At 41.7% G+C, this 13,366-nt stretch overlaps 1 protein-coding gene across 7 annotated transcripts in view; it reads left to right on the top strand.

Moving 5' to 3' along the window:
• Positions 1 to 13,366, top strand: part of Syndig1 (synapse differentiation inducing 1) — a 174,176-nt gene that overhangs the window by 47,219 nt on the left and 113,591 nt on the right. The window lies entirely within an intron of this gene.

Here is a 13,366-nt window from a genome sequence, read left to right as displayed (position 1 = left end):
TGTCCCCAAGTGTCTAATGAAGTCTGTCCTTCAATTCTTTCAATAATTTGGTTCGCTAATATCCAGCAGTGAAGTTACAGAATCATATGAAAATGCTATGTTTAATTTTTGAGGAACCTTCAGACTGTTTTCCACTTAAACTGTTCCTTATTACTTTCTTACCAACAATGCATAGGAGTTCCAATTTTTCCATGATGAAGGGATTTTTTTAAATGTATTTTTGTGTGGCTATTTTGGCTTGAATAATAAAGGTATTTTAACAAAACTAAATAGTACACAAAAATAGTCATGAAAATTCCAAACCTCTCCCCTGGGCTCCCAGCACTTCATTCTATATTCTGAACCTACTTCTTAGAGGCAACTTCTGTTTCCCCTTCTCTGGCAGTTATAACTTCCCTTTGACTGCTGTGAAGTTCATCTGGGTATTTCTTGATCATTTGACTTTAGATCTATCCAGTGAACTCTGCTTTGAAAAAGCGGGAGTTAACTTGCTTAAGGTTTGAACTATTTTGAGTTCTTCCCTTGGTTCCTGTCCTATCTTCAAATGGACATCATTAGGCCTTCATCTCCTGTGTTCTGTTCTGCGGGAGGCTGTGGTGAGCATGCCTGCCCTCTCTCCTCCTCTCCTTCCTGTCTGCTTCCCACTGTCCTCACTTTTCTTTAAAATGAGTTCCTCCTGGTGTCTGTGAGTCAGATCCTAAAGTCTAACTTCCTGAGTGTGAAACCAGCTCTGTGGCTTATACGTGAAAGACTTTGAGCGAGCTCCTTAAATTCTTGCTGCCTCAGTTTCCGACTCTACAAAACGAGGACAACAGCAATGCCCACTTAAAGGGTTCATTGTGAAGACTGAAGGTGTTGGCACAGTGCTTGTCATTTAGGAAGTGTCCAATCTTCTGTACCAAAATGGTGATGATGGCGATAACAAGGACAACGATGAAGGTAACGTTGCCAGGACTGAGAAGCTTTAAAATCTGGTTTTTTTTTTAATTATGTTTGGTCTATATGTAGATGTAGACTCTAAATGTTCAACTATTAAACACTTATTATGAGTCTGTAAACATTATGACTATTAAACCTAAATCGTGATGATAAAATAATATTGTTTCTGTATTTGTTTCCAGGATCATAACCCTATACCAGAAGGAGGAAAATATTCTTAGTGTCTAGATCATGTGAACTCTATCTTCTTAAATTCCACAACTGATCAAAAATAATGGGAAGTTTTGTTTTGCCTTGTATCTGAATCCATGGCATTCTTGTATTCTCTCTCTCTCTCTCTCTTTCTGCTTCCTGGAATTTGTAAGTAATTTTTTCATATTGAGGAAAGAAAACTATGCCTTTTAACAGACTCACTAATACTCCTAGTTCTGTGTGTGCTCCATCATTCTTGTTTGCAAAGACAGTCTTTGAAGCTCACTGATGTTTATTATAAATAGGACAAGATTGCCGCTGGATGGCTGCCATGCGGGGATTTCTTTTTATTCATTTCTTGAGTGATCCCTGTTTCTCTTATTCCTGATTATCCCCTTCTTGGTTTTCACTATCATTTTTTTTCCTGGAGTAAATATGTAACTGACTTATTCAGAGAGGCTGTGTGTGAAATAAATTTCTGACTCCAGAAAATATCTATTGTACTTCTTTTTTTGCTTCCATTCTTGTTTTTCTTTCATTCTTGAATGATTGCTTGGTTGGGTACATAATTTAAAAAGCTCTTTCTCTCTACTTTACAGGCATGGCCCATTGTCTTTGTAGGCTGTGGCGTTCTAATGGGAAGCACAATGCCAGGCTGCATGCGGGTGTCCTCTGACTGCTGTCTGCTGAGCAGGGGTTCTGAGCAGCTATTGCCACCACTTCCCGCCTCGTACGCATTGGTTGAGCTCCTCCCCCACCATAGCTCTTTAAAATTCTTTATTTTTTTAAAGGATTTCTTCCCATTTGTACTCCCATTAAGATCTGTTTGATCCATTTCACAAGCATTTTAATGAGATATTGAAGAGAGGAGAAAAACAAAACAAAATACTTACCCAGTCCTCCATCTTGACTCAAAAGCATGGCTCCATGGCTCTTTTGGCCTTGTTAAACCTCTGTTCTACCTTTGGTTTCAATTTCACTAGTTTTTGTTTTTACCTTTATTACCATCTGTCATATATTCTTTGTCCATATTGTTGTTTTTGGTTAACTTATTACTTTTGATGTTGACTCATTACTTTTAACCTCTTTCCCCCAGTATATGCATACAAGGCTATCTATTTACCTCTAACTATTGCTCCCCTTCACCTCTAGGTTTTGACAGATAGTTTTCAATATGACTCCATCCCAAGTAATCTTACCATTTGCCATGTTGCCTCTTTCATTTGATGATTACTAAGAAAGCATTTCTTTTTTATCTCATTTCCAAATGATTTTTTTAAAATTAACTATCAATTTTGTATTAATTGTGTTTGGTCAAAGAAACTAGTCTATTATTTCTAATTATTTGAAACTTGGTGATACCTCCTTCATGGTCCAGTACTTAATTTTTGCAAAGAAGGAGAGAAGGGAAAGTAGGGAAGGTAGGAGGAAGAGAGGGGTGGAAAGAAAGAGAGAGAGAGAGCCTTGAAGAATCTGTATTCTCTAATTCTTGATACCAAGGTTTATATATGCTTTTTGTTCAAAACTATTATTCTTAAGCAATCCTCTGTCAGGTTCCTTCTCACCCTGCAGGAACTTCTATCTAAACCTCATATCTTTACACTTTAAAAAAGCCCTGTTATTCTCATAGTTCATGCCTTTCTTTTGAGGGGCCTGTTTATTTCTTAACAGAATTAAGAGAGAAATTTTGAATTCACTTGTACCACAGAGTAGTGAAGCTATCACATCATCCCTTTCATTCTATAAATTTTGCTTTAGAAAATTTGTGATTTACATATATAAAGACTGAGAATTATAGTATCTTCCTAGTGACTGGCCTGCTGTAGGTGGTGACTATGTTACTATGCCGACTGTGCTCTCCATTCACCAGACTGGGTCAGATTTCTTGTCTTTTGCTTAGGATTTTCCTTGTATATTTATTTTCCATCCTATTACTTTCAATGCTCCCAAGTCTTATGCTTTAAGCATGTCTCCTATAAATAGCAATGTCTGGGGTGTTATTTTAAACCCAGAGTATTTTAATTTGAATAATTTATATTTATTGTAGATACTGATATATTTGGATTTGCTCTCATTCTAATTGGATATTTGTAGCTGGCCTCATTTTGGGAGTTTGTATTTCTTTTCTTGACTCTTTCATTTGATCAAGGTTTTGCTTTTCTTCCTTTTTAATGTCACTCTTACACATTTTTTTTCTCTCTCGTGCTTTGGAATATATACAACTATTTCTATTTACTTGAAGTTTAAATGTGCATATTTAGTAAGTCAAATTCATTTTTTCCCTTTGTGGTACTGGGAATTGGACTTAACTAAGTCTAAAGCAATGTTTTAACACACTTCTGGAATATTAAAAGGGTCTTAAAATCAGCCAACTCTTTGTTTGCATACACTATGCTGGAATCTATGGAAATGTGATTTTCAAAATGTGTCCCCTAGAACCCCCTAGAAATGAACATTTTGGAGTCTTTCTCCATGCTGAATGAGAAACTCTGGAGCCCAGCAATATACACCTTAACAAACCCTCCAATGCATGCACACATTTAAGACCCACTCACATGTTCTAAAGTATGAATTTTGAAAGGAAACATATGTTCAAACTGTAGCAGTATTTATTTATCTCCCTTTAACTCCCAACTCATACTCCTTCTAACATTATCTCGAGATTTTCTAAGGCCTGTCTCTAACATATATTCTCCTAGAGAACATTTGCATTTGCTCCTGCCAAACACCAGGGTGGGGAATTCCCAGCCCAAACACTGCAAGCTAAGTGTTCAACTGTGTTTCTCAAGACACACTGAGAGTGTGAAAACTTCAGCATATGAGACTGCAGGTTTGTAGTTAGAAATTCTCAGAGATGAAGCTCCTTGACCCTCTTCCAAAAAGCAGCTTTACCTATGAGAATTATAGAAACAAGAGGACTTTGAAGGTTTACTATCTCTCTCCCTCAATGGGTAAGGAGGAAGACGTCTTGCTTGAGTCTGTGTCCATGTTTAGTCTTGACATTTAAATCTGTGACAGATGGGAGCCTCTGCCTCTCCAACCATACGGTGGTGTGTGTATGTGGGGAGTGTCATTGATGTTGATGGTGTGGTGTTAATGGTAGTGGTGGCCTTTCTTGTAGTGACTGTGTTGTTGTCAATAGTGCTGACTTAATCATGGTTGTGGTGCTGGTTGTGGGGTGATTGTCATGAATCAGTAAAGTTTTCCTGTAAATAGTCAAATAACAAATATTTTAGACTTTGTGAATGACATGGTTTCTGTCACAATTGCTCACATCTGTTCTTATAGTGAGAAAACAGCTGTAGATAAATGTGAATGAAGTGTTGTGAATAGAGTCTAACAAAACTTTATATATGACACTAATGTTTGCATTTCATGTAATTTTCATGTGCATTGATAATTCTTCTCTTCGGCCACTTAAAAATGTGAAAATCAACCTCAGCTTTGGGCTTTACAAGCACAGGTGTTGGCTATAGTTTGTCAAATCCTGGTATGGTGTTAGTGCTGGTGATGGGAGTAATAGCAATAATAGCTACCCTAGTGCTAATGGTGGTGCTGATGGTAGTGGTAATAATGGTGGTGGTACCCCTAATGGTGGGGATGGTGGTGGTGGTGTTAGTGGTGGTTGGTGGTGATAATGGTAGTACCCCTTGTGTGGTATTAATGGTGGGGATTGTGGTGGTGGTGGTGGTGGTGGTGGTGGAATACTGTGCTGATGGCAATGAGTGAGGGTGGTAGAGCTGGTACTGGTGGACATGGTGGTACTACTGGTGAAGAAGCCTCCAACTTCTTTAAAAATTGAAATGGAACTGTGAACCACTCTGATTTGATCAGTATATATTGTATACATATATTGAAACATCACACTGTACTTTATAAATATATGTGCTAATGTACTTTTAAAAAATGCTTAAGGAGTTGAAAAAATGGAGGCACAAAGCTACAGGGAGTTGACACAGCTTTTTTTTTTTTTTGGTGGGACTGGGGTTTGAACTCAGGGCTTCACACTTGCAAAGCAGGTGCTCTACCACTTAAACCATGCCTCCAGTCCATTTTCTTCTGGTTATTTTGGAGATGGGATCTGCCCTAGCTGGCCTCTAACTGGAATCCTCCTCATCTCAGTCTCCCAAGTAGCTAAGATTACTGGCATGAGCCACTGATTCCCAGTTTGGCACAACTTTAAAGGCAGCAATGGCCAGAATATGCAGGTTTTCTTACTTTCAGAATCACATCATACCTGCTGTACTTTTCTTTTAATAAATCAAATTTAGAATTTCTATAGATGTTGTCCCAATGGTGCTACAAAAAATCCTCACCCTCCTGTAGAAATTTGGATTGGCTTTGAAAGGGGAGGCCCCAGGCCACCAAAAGTGATACATACTGTGATGTATTTTACAATTGCCATGTGCTACTTAAATGCTAAATAATAATAACTCATCTGATTCCGAATGCCTCATTTACTATCTCTACTGCCAAATCGAAGGCTTTTGTGAGTGTTTGTACTAAAGGCAAATTTTAATTGGTTTCATGAGGATGTGCAAGCAGCTCTTCCCTCTTGATACTTGGGCATGGGTGGAAACACATATCATTTGCTTAGCAGGAGGGAAGTATTGCTACTTGCACAAAAGGCTCCTAACAGTGTTGGGGTTTAGGGAAGACCTGGCACCTGGTGTCTGCCTAATGCTTTGCTTAATTGAGCTGTATGAGAAGGGATTAGAGGTGCCTGCCACACACCCCAAGTGCCCTGGATCAGCAAATCTGCAATTAGTTTAATTTTTTTCTCTGGTTACATGAATTGTTTTCATTGCCCAGCTTCCACTTGGAGCCGCTGCTCCAGAGGTCTGTTCTGCACATAAGGTTCCTTTCAGCAGCAGAGATATGGGCATTAGATACAGCTTTGTAAAGTTCCTTCCACCTCATCTGTACATGAATCACAAGCTTAATGCTGTAGATCTTTTGAGTCTCTGTGAAGGCTGGGAGAGGGGATGGTGGAGTGGGAAAGACAGAAGGGTTTTTCTGTTTGTTTGCTTGTTTGTTTGGTGGTACTAGGGTTTGAATTCAGGGCGTTGCACTGTCTAGGCAGATACTCTGTCACTTGAGCCACACCCCCAGTTCTGTTTTGTTTTAGTTATTTTTCAGATAGGGTCTTACATTTTTGCCGAAGACTGGCCTTGGACCATGATCCTCCTATCTATACCTTCCTTGTAGCTGGGATCACAGTTCAGGGGCCCTACCATACCCCTACCATGAGATAGGGTCTCTTTACTTTTTTTTTTTTTGGCCTGGGCTGGCCTTGAATCCCATTCTTACTGCTCTCTGCCTTCTGAATAGCTGGAGCATGTGCCACTATGCCCAGTAGATTCCTGTGCTTTGTTTGTTTGCTTTTGGTTTGTTTTTTGGTGGGACTGGAGTTCGAACTCAGAGCTTCACACTTGCAAAGCAAGTGCTCTATGGTTTGAGCCACACCTCCAGTTCATTTTGCTCTGGTTATTTTGGAGCTAGGATTTCATGAACTACTTGCCTGTGCTGGCCTCAAACCATGATCCTCCTGATCTCAGCCTCCAACTAGCTAGGATTACAGATGTAAGCCACTAGTGTCCAGCTACACAGGTGTTTTTAAACTTAGAAGTATCAACAGGCTCAGAACCAAAGGGAAGTAATAGGAGAAAGTTTTGGTGATTCAATTGGTCTTTACTTCATATTCATGCATTTGTTTGAAAACAATTGTACTCACAACACTGGTTCTCAAAACTTTCATTCTTTCTTCAGAGCAAAAACATTTTATTAAATGTTATAGACATGTCTGAGAAAACATTACAACCTGTAATGTATAATCCTTATTTCTAAGTGGATGAGTCCATATACATATCCATCAACATAATTCCTGCTGGAAGAGGCTGGAATTCTTTTCAAAGGGTGCATATTGTGTGGTTTACAAGAAGACAGGCCTGAAACTGCTCAGGTCCTGCTTTGGATGGGGAGGCAGAGGCCCATGCTTTGTTCTCAGCTAAGAAAAAGCATCTGCTGCATTTGGGCTCTGAGGTTTTCTGCCCATAGCGAGGAAGCAGGCCCAGCATATGGGACTTTCTAATTTCAGTATGGGGTTTCTCTAGTCCTGCCAGTGTTTCAGAGACCACTCCCACACACACTCCACTCCCCCCCCCCCCGCCCCCGACACAACACACATACTCACATGATTATCTGATTACCTAGGATGTCTGTTGCCCTTGTTCTAGGCCATGTATCAAATGTCAGTCCTTCATTCCAAATGTGCCCACTGAGGACTTTGTTTTATTTTTAAGATTGTTTTATTCTCACTGTATATCTGCCAGAAGGAATGCACTATTTTATCAATCATTCAACAAAAGAGATGAAATTAAAATTAACCCAGCATCTTTCAAGGGCTGAATAATAGCAATGACTACTTCTCCCCCAAATGAAAGTAATAAAGGAAATGCAGTGTATCTCTACAATGGCATGTTATTCAGTCATAAACAAGGACAAAGTGCTGAGATAACATGGATAAAACTAGAAACATTCTGCTAAATGAAAGAACCCAGACACAAAGAGCTTGTATGGTTCCATTTATATGAAATGTCCAGAATAAGCAAATGCAAATCCATAAAGACAAAATAGTAGATTAATAGTTGCCCCAAGTTGAGGAAGGGAAAATGGGGACTGTTCATGAGTATAAAGTGATGTAAACTTTCTGGAGAGGTTTGTGTAACTGTGAATATTCTGTGTCCCACTTAATTGTGCACTTTAAAATTTACTAGGATTTATGGTACATGAACTCTCTTGATAAAGCTGTTACTTAAAAAAATGAGGGCTGTGGATGTAGCTCAGTGGTACAGTACATGCTTAGCATCTCAGCACTGCAAAAAAAGAGAGAGAATGAAGTTACTAATTGTATTAATTCATTTTTGTTACTGTAATGAAATCTCTAAGGCAGGCTAGCTTTATAAAGAAAGAAGATTTGTTTAGGTCTCAGTTTTGGAGGCTGAAAGTCTAAACAACTGTCACAGGTTCTTGCAAAGGCCACCCTTGGCTATGTCACCTCATGGTAGATGGCAATAGTGGAAGCTCATGAAAGAAAGAGAGAAGTGTCATATCGAGAGGCTGGTGGGTGATGCTCAGGCTTTTATAACAGCCCTCTCTCTAGAACTAACCAGGGTTCCACCAGAACTACCTTAATTTTTCCTGAGGACACGCCCCTCCTTCTACTAACCTGAAGACCTCTGTTAGGCTCCACCTCTTAAAGGTTCCACACCAGTTCCCAGCTGTCTCTCTGGGAACCAAGCTCCCAACACATAACCTTAGAGGGCAAACCATAGCACTAACTAAAAGACACAAAAGCAGAAGAGTTGGGTCTACTCTCAACCCACAGGCCTTTCAGTTGTGAGGCTGATAGAGCAAATAGCTTCACAAATTGAGACATTCCCAGGCCTTGTGGTGGATATTGGTTCTTCAGTCCAGGAGGTAGACAAAACCTTAGAGTCAGGGATACCTGGGTTCAAATTCCAGCTATTCCTCTTGCTGGCTGAAGAATCTTTTCTGTTTGCATTTAGATCAACCACTGTTGTATTTCAGGCTTTGTTGACTCTAAAAGACACCACCATAGACATAAGATTGAGGCCTGCCACTTGCTGGGGCCTCCATTATTTCAGCAAAGAGTCCATGATCTGGGTTTTCTCCCAAGCTTTAGAGGTCAGAAAACCAACTGCACTGTGATAGAATCTGTCTTTTGGGACAGGCTTAATTATCCCACCTCTGAGACTGCTCTGTGGAACAAGAATGCTAATTTTTCAATTAGCAATGAGAAATTATTCTCTTGGGGACTGAGAACAAAAAGACTGTGTGACCCCACACACCCTCTCCCTATTACCATGCAGCTTATGAATTTGCAGAAAGAATTAGTTGTTTTGCAGGCCTGTTTTAAATTTTTATTATAAGAATGTATTCATCCATACTGATATGGTACCCTTCCATCTTGCAGACTGGGAGGCCATCTACCTCTCTAGGGGTTTCCTGTTGGGGTATGTGAAGGCAGATACGTGCTTCTTTTTCAAATCCTGACCATAAAAGCAGTCATTTGGTAATATTTTCAGAGTTGTGAGCTTACGGACATACAGGTTGGTTTTCTGTTCCCTATAGAAGTTGCGTTGACACCTGACAGGCTTATAGAATAGTAGTTTGATGCCTGTGCTTGCACCAAGAAGTAGGCTCCGTGTATTAGTCCATTTTCTGTTGCCAATGACACAATACTACAGTCTGGGTAAGTTATAAGGAGAAAAGGCTAATTTAAGCTCACAATTCTGACCCAAGGTTGAGGGACCCCATGATGGAATTCTTGCAGAGTCCTAAAGTGGCACCCAGGGCATCACACAGCAAGAGACAGAGAAGGAGTGAGTGTGCATGTGTGTGTGTGTGTGTGTGTGTGTGTGTGTGTGTGTGTGTGTCCTAGAATCTTATAAAGCCATCATGACTCAATCATGGGGGCTCTACCCTAATGACTTTATCTAATTTGACCCCACCTATAAACACCATGTTCATGGTCCTCTTATTACCTCAGAATGGGGGTTAAATTTCAGCATGAGTTTCAGAAGGGATACAGAAACTACAGTTCCCTAAGTTAAGAATTTGGGAGAGGTCCCAGGAAGTACCAGTTGGGATCAGGGAAGTGAGGAGAGACACAGTGAGTTGATTTCTGGGGAGCTGGGGTGCAGGCCAGCTGGAGGCCTATGGGAGAGTACCCTGGCATCACAGTTATCCCATCCCAGGGAGAGATACTGGAACATTTATCTCTCAGCTGCTCAGATGACACTGGCTAAAGCTGTCCCATGTACTTTGACAGCACTGGTCTGGCCTGGATGAACCCAGACTGATGGGGGCCGGGGCCCGGAGTACACTGTCCATGGGGTCACCTCACCTGGCATGGATGAATTTATCTTCATGGCTCCACCTTTCCCAGTGAAGGGGCATGAGCCAGAAGCAGGGTGCTCACCACCCTACCCCACCTCTCCTTCCCTCATTACACAACAAAGAAGCACTCATGTGAAGGAATTCACTGTCAACGCCTCCTCTTCTCCTGAGTTTGTCACAGCTCTTACCCCCATCCCCACCTTCTTGCCTCTCCCTAGTTACTGCATGGTCCAACTCTTCTAGCCTTCGTCCTGTCTATTCCCTGCCTGAGAGCCCTAAGCATGTGGCCTGCTTTTCTCAGCCTGGACCATTTTCCCCTTTTTCTTAGCCTAACTAACTCCATTCCATCCTTCAGGGCTTTCCTTAAATGGCCACTCCGCAAGAGAGCCATGCTTTTTCCCCAAACTAGGTGATTGCATCCTATGCTTCTTCCCTCCAGACCTGCTTCTCCTTGTCCATAAGCCCTCGCCACATTTCAGTGCTAATTCAAAGACTGTCTTTCTTCTATGCTGTGGGCAGCGTCCTGGCCAGTGGATGTCTCAGTCCCCTTTGTTTAGCACATTGGTCATTCACTTGGCACATTGGTGTCCACTAAGTGCTGTCAGCATAGGAGTGCCTACTGGATGCATAGAAATATTAGGTGTTTGATGCATGATAGCTTCCTTTCTGTACCTGGTTTTAAGGGAGGGAGTTTGAATTCCCCATTTTGAAACTTTTAAAGGTGAATTTTCATTGAGAGTTGAGGTTTCTCTGCTCCAAGGAGCTAACTTTTGTTCACCTGAAGCCTTTTGTCTCCAACTATACTTAAACTGACAGATGACTGTTATTTAGAGGTGGGGAGAAATACCTTGGTTCAAGTTTAGAAAGTTTCCAATAACCAGACTCTTAAAAAATTCATATATTATTACTATTGTCTTTAAATAAAATAAGGATGAGATGGTACTATGACTTGGAAATGGTTTGTGCCCAAAAGTACTAGAAGCTACGTTCCCAGTGTGGCAGTGTGGAGGTGGTGGAACCTTTAAGAGGTGGATTTTGGAGGAAGGTAATTAAGTCACAAGTGGATTAATGTCGTCTCTTGGGAATGGATTGGGTTTCATGGGACTGGATTAGTTTTCTCAAGGGCAGGTTGTTAGAGAGGCCACACATGTCCTTGGCCCTTCTGCCTGTGGCTGGTTCCCATTCCACTTCATTCCTCCCACTTCACCAGGAGGCTGGTGCGGTACTGTTTGGACCCTCCAAACATGAGAATCTAATCCACTTATCTAAACCTCTTTACTTTTTAACTCTCCCTATCTCGTGTATTTTGCAAAGCAACACAAAACAGGCTAAGACAGATGAGAATCATTACCTTTGCTAAGCAGGATCATAGTGATTGCTGATGTCCTCTACTGGCATCTGTGCTGACTCCTTGTAGATGAAAACAGAATGACATATTTCAGTGCCAAAGGGAAGTTTTAGGAGATCATTTGATGAACGTCCAACCTTTATCACTAAAAATAGAATCATGTGCTTCCCCTGAAATAATACTGAATTTCTGGTTAGAATAGCTTCTTACATGGAAGCATTATTTATAAATTTTAAAAAGCCACTAGCATTTAATTCAGTTTGAGATAGTTATTGATGGAGGAAAATATTTTCTTCAGTGATGGAGAGTCATGTTTTGCTTTCATCAGTGAAGTTCTTGACCCAGATTTTGGCTTCTGTATGAGGGAAACATCTCTTAGATACTTATCAGCATTGTAGAGCAGATGTCAGGCTCATCATCAGAGGTCCAAAGAAGACTGGGAGGGTGGTTCTAACCTGGGAACTTTCTGTCCAGGTGAGGAAGGCCATGTCCATAGGTAAGTCAGCAGACTATGAAGCCCCAAACTGGACACTGGGTGCCAGAAACCAGCTCTGCTCCAAGGGGAAGTGATGTGTGAGGGTGGTCATATGTGAATTAGTGAGCAGCAAAGAGAGAGAGGAAAGACAGTGTGGCTAATGTCTTGGGGGTCAACACACTCAAAGGCCAGCTGAAAATGGGCATTTGTCTCCAGGAAGAGTGAGAAATTGGGCATCCTGAGTCTTGGAGCCTGGGAGGTACAGTTGGATAGAAAGTGAGGTGGGACGTGTGCCTTGTAGCCTAATCTGAAGCCCAGACTGTGGATGGTGGCCCTGTGGGCCTTCAGAAGAGTCATAGTGAGAAGTCCTGAGAAAAGGTGAAGGCTCACACCCACAGCACTCAGGTGTGTTCACACCTTCTGGGATTCCCAAGCAAGAAAAACTGACTGAGTGTACTGTGCCAGCTCTCTGAGTCTCTGCAGCAACCATGCACCTGGCCATGACTCTCCCTAGGCTTTTTGGAGACAGCCTCAGGCCACACAGCCACCTCCATGTTAAGAACCTGGTCTGTCCAGGTAGATGGAAAACTGCACAGCTATGATTGTCCTCGAGTGAGGAGAAGCCAGGGTAGTGGTCCTGCTTTCATCACTGCCTGCCTCCAAGGACCCATCAGCAATAGGAAAGGACTTAGAGTGCTAAACCAGGTTGTGCCAATAGGCACGTGTGTCCCTCAAGGAGGAGCTGGCTTCTGGCTGCTTTGAGGACATCCCAGAGGTATGATCCGGAGCCCTTCAGGCACCAATTGAGACTACACATTTGCCTTGTCATGACCTTTCAAACAGAGGGGCCTTGCACAACACAGGCACCATTCCCAAAGCGTCTTACAGAGCATCAGGTCCTTCTCACTGCCCTGAAGCCAGCTGGACAGTAGAGGATGATATCACTGTCCAATACCAGATCTCCATGTGTATGCACTTTTCCATGTACTCATTCCTCATTCTATTTTCTCTCTGTGTGAGCTGTACTCTCCATGGCTCACATAAATGGAACCACACAGTATTTATTTTTTGCTAATGGCTCTTTATTTCCTTTAGCATAGTGTCCTCAAGATTCACCCATGTCCACCTACCCCAATTGTGTGCACGATGGTGACAACTCTCTCAAAAGCCTTTCTGCACTATGCCCATTGAGTACCTCTGCACTGGAATTCGAGAGCTTCCAAGCAGGGCTGGGGTGCAGCTCAGGGGTAGAGTGCTTGTGTTCGTGATGTGTGGGAGGCTCTGACATGCTGAAGGTCATGGGATCAATCCCAGCATTGGGGGGAAAAAACTCCCATTAAGGAATCTTTTTCTGCTGTATCTCCTAGTCTTCCCTCTGCTTGCCCAGTGTCACCTCACCACCTTGCCTCCTGGCCTTTGATTAATTCTACTCCCTCTGTATGGAATACCTTATATACATCCTTGCCAGTCGATTTTTTAAAAAGTCTTTA

Source organism: Castor canadensis, chromosome 5, assembly GCF_047511655.1.
Source record: "Castor canadensis chromosome 5, mCasCan1.hap1v2, whole genome shotgun sequence".
Taxonomy (NCBI): Eukaryota; Metazoa; Chordata; class Mammalia; order Rodentia; family Castoridae; genus Castor; species Castor canadensis.
Note: the sequence above shows the minus strand (reverse complement) of the source record. Positions and strands in the feature narration are given on the sequence as shown.